We start from the raw sequence: 6,247 nt of genomic DNA, 5'->3' as shown, positions 1-6,247 counted from the left end.
GAGTAAAATCTACTTTGTACAAGTGGGAGAGGTGAACTGACACACACACACACACACACACACACACACACACTCACTGAGGCTGAGTTTCACCACTGAATCATGGGCTCAACAGGTGCTGCTCTCAGCTAGTTATCGGGTGTCCTGAGCACCGTCAGGGCTCTCTGGAAATTGTAGTTAATCTGAAGTGTTCCTATTGATTTTTGTCAAAGCTGTTCAAAATTCAAAATTAGGATTTGCAGTATTGATTACCGTATCCTTACTGAGCATGTGGGTGTTACCAAGAGCATGGCCTCCTAAACCATTAGAATTTAAAACAGAGTTTACTGACATGAAAATTTGAATTTTTAAAAATGTGACCTTACGATTTCAAAGCATATTCATATCTATTATACACTGTATTTACAGGAGTTGATCACATATGATTTTGTGTTATTAGGTTAAAAAAAAAAAAAAGGAAGAAAGCATACAGACTAGTATTAGCTACATTTAAATTGTATTTAATTTGTGGTATGCTGACACAGACTCTTAAAATGATCTCCTCCACATTTATGAAAGCATTATAGACTACTTTTCTATTTTTTAAATTCAATCTACTGAGAAACTTTTTTTCACATTTCATTTTATTCTAATTAATACAAAGATAGCAGAAAATAATTAGCGAACAGAAATTTTCTCTTACTAGAAAGTCAAATAACATCTAGGCAACACTGAACTCAAGTTTCATTTTGGAACTGTTTTCCAACCATGAATAAACATAGAAATACTAACAGTTATTCAACGGGTAATGTTTGCTAGGACACTGCTTCAGTAACGTTGAGGTCTGGGCTCTGAGGAGGCCAGTCCATGACTGAATGTTCCACAATGTGCCTTGTAGACCATTTCTGATAAGCTTTGGTGAACAGAGGGGTCAACTGAAGGCACAAATGCATTTCTCAGGGCGTGTCTCAGGTCGTTGCTGGACTTTCTCTGATTTCTTAATCGCAATTTTTAGATACTGCTGTACTTTCTGCTACTTCTTTTGTCCTGCACTTGTCCAGATTCCTCAAATTTTTTTTAAGAAGACACTGGACACCATGCGAAGATATGCCAAACTGTTATCTTTGTCATTTTCATGTGTTTTTCCAAAATGCTGCTAGTAACAAAGTGCGTAAATTGTTCATTATGTGTATACACTAAACAGGTTCAACCCTTTATAAATTAACAAACAAGAAGGCAAAAAAAACAAACCAAAAAAACCCCAAAACAAAACAACAACACGCTGCTCAGAAAATAGTTAGATTGAGATACTGGGAGTATACTAATTCTGTAAAGCCAGGAGAACAATTGCTTAAAGCCACCTTTAAAAAAAAAAAAAAAAAAAAATTACAAAAAGAATTTGCTCATTGGAAGGAGATATGGACTGACTCAAGATTGCACTTGAACAGAATTGACTAAATTAACTAAAACTAAATAATTATGTGAACAACAAAGCAACAGATATGAAACAATTATTATTTTTCCATCATTTGTGCGATACCTTTATGAATTATCTGCTGGTCGCTTGAGAAGTAAACGTCAGCGGTGCAGCTATTAAATGGACAATCGACAAATGAAACAAGAACACCAGAACTCAGTCATTTTCCTCTGCTCCAGCACAACATGGATCTTAGGTTCCAAAGTCTACTTTAAGCCCTGATCATGACACACGTTAAACTACATGAGATTAATGGGAATCCTTTCAAAAGGAGGCTTTAGTTAATATTTACAGCAACACAAACAGCTTTCTGCTTCAAAAATATTAAGCTGTGCTTTCATGCATTTCATATTCTGTACAGTTGTGTACTGTATTTATTCTTATTGTATTCTAATTTTTGCCTCATAACTTTTGCACTGTCCACTTCCTGCTGTGACAAAACAAATTTCCCACGTGTGGGACTAATAAAGGTTATCTTATCTTATCTTATTTATTTATCCTATAACTGACAGGAGCTGCCTCTGCTCCTCTTGGGAGTGAGTGAGTGATTGATGCAGGCACGGAGAACACCACTGACTGCTGGAAGACCCAGTGCTGCACTGTTGTGTCCCCTGCGCACCCTTCACAAGGTGAAGCACAGGGGGAAGAGAAGATTATAATAAACAACCACAGTCACAGCCCCAAGGCTTTAACATGAAGCCTTTCCAGGGAATGCCAAAAATCTGACCCTTTCACTACAAAGCGAGACATGACCATATGAGACGTGTAAAATCGAAACTATGAAGCAAACTGCTTTACCCAGCTTGACTCATGATGAGCAATAATTTATGACTGTGATCCATTAGTATTTCCTAGAAACATGTTTCACTTCAGCAGGAGCAGAAACACATGTTTACAATGAAAAACTGAACCCCAATTCAGTCATTTAGTAAAAGGAAATAACATGAAACGTTTGAAGGAACAAGTGGATTTAGATAATCAGTGACTATCCCCCCCCCCAAAAAAAAAAAAAAAAAAAATACTGAACCAGTGCACTGTCCCAAGCTCCAGTTTGCTTCCAGAAATGCTGTCTTGGAAGGATTAACTAACAACACTGTTGTTTTTGTAGCAAAGTCAGCAGCCACAGCTGTCCCCAGATGCCCTGGAATCCAGCATCATTTTTAGCTCAGAGCAGTACAATAAATCTTGCCCTTTTGTAGGTACACACCATTTTCATCTCAACTAGTAATTAGCAACTGGTGCTACAGAAATCCAAACATACAACACAGGGACAGTAAAGTTTATCCATTTGGCAACCACACTGACATACAAATCAAGCCCACCAATTTAAGCTCAGTTGTGATTATGTAACATTATCAGTGCTTTTCTTCTCACGCATGATGTCATATTGGATTCTTTGCCAAGCAGGTTATGCAGAAATGTCCGAGCAAGGGGAAGGCGTAATGCAGACAGCGTAGCTGCCTTTTTCCGTTGCGTGTAGCGTGAGTCCGTTCAGAAAATCTCGCATTTTACTCCATGTTGCTCACAACGGTATGACGAAAATCTTTTTTTTTTTTTTTAATAAATGGGGGGAGAGGGGTGGTGGTGGTCCTGAACATACAGGGTTGTCTTTCTACACAAAAATGGGAATAAAAGTGCTCGTAGGTGGATGCTACACTGACCACAAAAAAGTGAGAAAGAAACTGTGTTCTTGAGCATGCGCACTTTCAGAAGAATTAATAAATATTGAAGTGCCAGATTTTTTTGAATGGAGGCTAGTTTGCTACAAAGAGCTGCTGAAGCCCCGAGCAACATCACGCGCTGCCGACTCAAACACTGACTAATCAATAACAAACCACGAGCAGTGATTCACACCTGTGTAAAACAGCAAGTTTGGGGGCTTTTAAACGGAGTGACTGGGTGAAAGGAGATAGCTGTTGCGATTTAAGGCACTGAATACTCGCACAGCAGCGTTTTCAAGCCGCAGCCCTGTCACAAGAAGGAAATACAGATTTAGCAAAACACCCAGGACACGCAGAGGCAGACCACTCCAATTTTTCCACATAATGCCACACACAGAGCCAAGGTGAGCTACTACGTTCGGCGTCAAGTTTACTGAAAAAAACCCACCATCCACGTGATTTCAAAATAAAACGGCGTCGTAAAAAAAATCCCAAACACTTCTCCTCCTGTGTTTTTTTTTCTCAACCACAGCTCCGCGCTGTTCACTTCACACACAATTTTAACACCACCCAGCTGCTTTTATCCCCAGTTACCCACGTATTCTACGTCACAAGGCGTTAATTTAGGCTGAAATCAATGCACTTCCTGTCCCTTTATGTTCACTTCTGACCGACTTGCCGCAGCTCACCACCATCACCTCCTCCCTCTCGCAGACAATGAATGAAGCCAGTTTTGGGAATGGGCAAGCCCACCAGCAGCTCAGGTAGCCGCGTACATTTCTATCGTGCAAGCAGGAAATATTACAAACGCATAAAAGCGTCCTCCGACTGCTCTGCCCGTGCTAGTCACCATATGTTGACTATATTTTAATTTTACCATTCATAACAAATAGCGACTAGAAAAAACACGCTGGATTACAACTATTTAGCAAAGGCGTGTACAATGCTACAAATACACTAAAATAGCACAACAAATGGTAATATTTCAAACAACGCCCCCTTGACACCATATATGAGCTTACATTACCTGCAGGATGCTCAACTTCACTTCCCTGCGGTGCGTCCACTGCTTCACCAGCTGCGTTAAGTCAACCGAGGTTGTCCGAGAGGAGACAGGAAATGACCAGATTTGCGTTCAAACTAAAAGCGAAAAAAAACCATGCCATTAGTCTTGTGGCGTTGACGGGACGAAAATAAATCGTCGCTTATTTTATTTACAAACTATAGCTTTAACGTTTGTTTGAAAACAAATAAATAAACCAAAGTCAATGGGCTTAGGTTAAAGCTTCACTCATGACAGCCAAATGTCACATTTAAAACCGGAATCGCCACATGCCATTCTAGCTAGCTTGTTACTAGCATAATTCAGTAACACCTCATACAGCACATCAGATAATAGTATTTATGCTAATTTATCGTAACACCTCCAGCTGCCGAATTCCGGCTCCCTATCCTGTGGACTCGGACAGAAGCTTTCTGTGTCACACCAGGCGGAGAAGAAGCGTAGTTGTTACCAGCTAACGTAATTAGTCCAGTCCAGATGCGGTAGTTGTAGCGGGACGAAGCGAATTCCCCCAAAAGTGTACGCTGTAATTTGCCATCGCGCTAGCATCATTGCTGTCAATGTCCGGTAAATTAAAAATGAAGTATTTCCGGCCATTGCTTTTCAAACAAACAAGCACAAGAAAGCAGGAACAGCTTCAATAGTAATAATATTTCTGAAGTGAAGCAAAAATTAAGGCAACACCAGTCACCTCAACACAAAATCATTTGTAACTTATTAAGAAGTATACGTGAACCAGTAAAACAGGTTTTGCTAATAAACAGCAATAAAATCCGAACGTGGTGACGTTTCTGTGCAGTTATTCTGGTGGTCTAGTCGCTTAATTTCCGCTTTGCGTGTTTATTATTAAGACGAGCTTAACTGAGGGCTACGTCATGCCACCGCTGGAGCGCAAGACACAAACCTAGGCGCGCTACCAGGAGACCCGTCACCTTACAGTAATGTTACAGCCCAACAACATTAGACAAACAAACTACGTTCATGTTAAACTACATAATTTCTTTCCTGACGCGTGAGAGTTTATATATATATATATATATATATATATATATATATATATATATATATATATATATATATATTTGTATTTGTGGCATGAATATTATATTCGTCATTGTGTTTTCTTAAATCAAAGAATGTGGACTTTTTCCGTTTTGAGTGGCTCGCACTGCATTTACAGCACAAAATAAAACAAAATAGTGAAATGACAAAATAAGATTTAGAGAATGAATCGCTGAAACGGGTTGACAGCAGAATGATCTCATTCTTAATGCAGTCTCATTAGCAGGAGAGATGCAGTCATTAATTATGCAAAAACATATTTGACTTTATTGATTTGAATGCGCGGCACGGTGGTTAGCACTGTTGCCGCACAGCAAGAAGGTCCTGAGTTCAATTCCACCATCAGGCCGGGGTCTTTCTGTGTGGAGTTTGCATGTTCTCCCCGTGTTTGCGTGGGTTCCCTCCGGGTACTCCGGCTTCCTCCCACCGTCCAAAGACATGCAGCTTGTGGGGATAGGTTAATTGGATAATCCAAATTGCCACTAGGTGTGAATGTGAGTGCGAATGGTTGTCTGTCCCTGCGTGTTGGCCCTGCGACAGACTGGCGACCTGTCCAGGGTGTACCCCTGCCTCTCGCCCTATGACAGCTGGGATAGGCTCCCGCGACCCTGAAAAGGATAAGCGGAAGCGATGGATGATTTGAATACTGAAATTTAATATGTGAAACTTTTAAATATGTTTTTACTCATTTAATATGTGAAACTTTTAAATATATTTTTACTCCAGGATTTTGCCTTCCTTTATCTTGATGTTTAGTCCTCATATGCTTGGATCTGTGATGAAAGTCCTACATGAGTGTAATGAAGACTACTGGGGCTGCCTATTAAAATATGTCGCAGGGCTCCAGGGCGGTACTTTTTGTTTATTTCCACATGGGTTGCCAGGTTCTTCAAACCCTCCAAAGACTAGAGGTGCAGTCACTGTTGACAATGGTGATGACGATGATGAGAAGGGTCTCCTAGGGAAATGCTGAGAATACCAAAGGACTACCGGGAGAGGAGAGCA

Source organism: Diplotaxodon limnothrissa, linkage group LG22 (assembly GCF_057381915.1).
Source record: "Diplotaxodon limnothrissa isolate DT_005_m linkage group LG22, D_limnothrissa_male_GT1.1, whole genome shotgun sequence".
Taxonomy (NCBI): Eukaryota; Metazoa; Chordata; class Actinopteri; order Cichliformes; family Cichlidae; genus Diplotaxodon; species Diplotaxodon limnothrissa.
Note: the sequence above shows the minus strand (reverse complement) of the source record.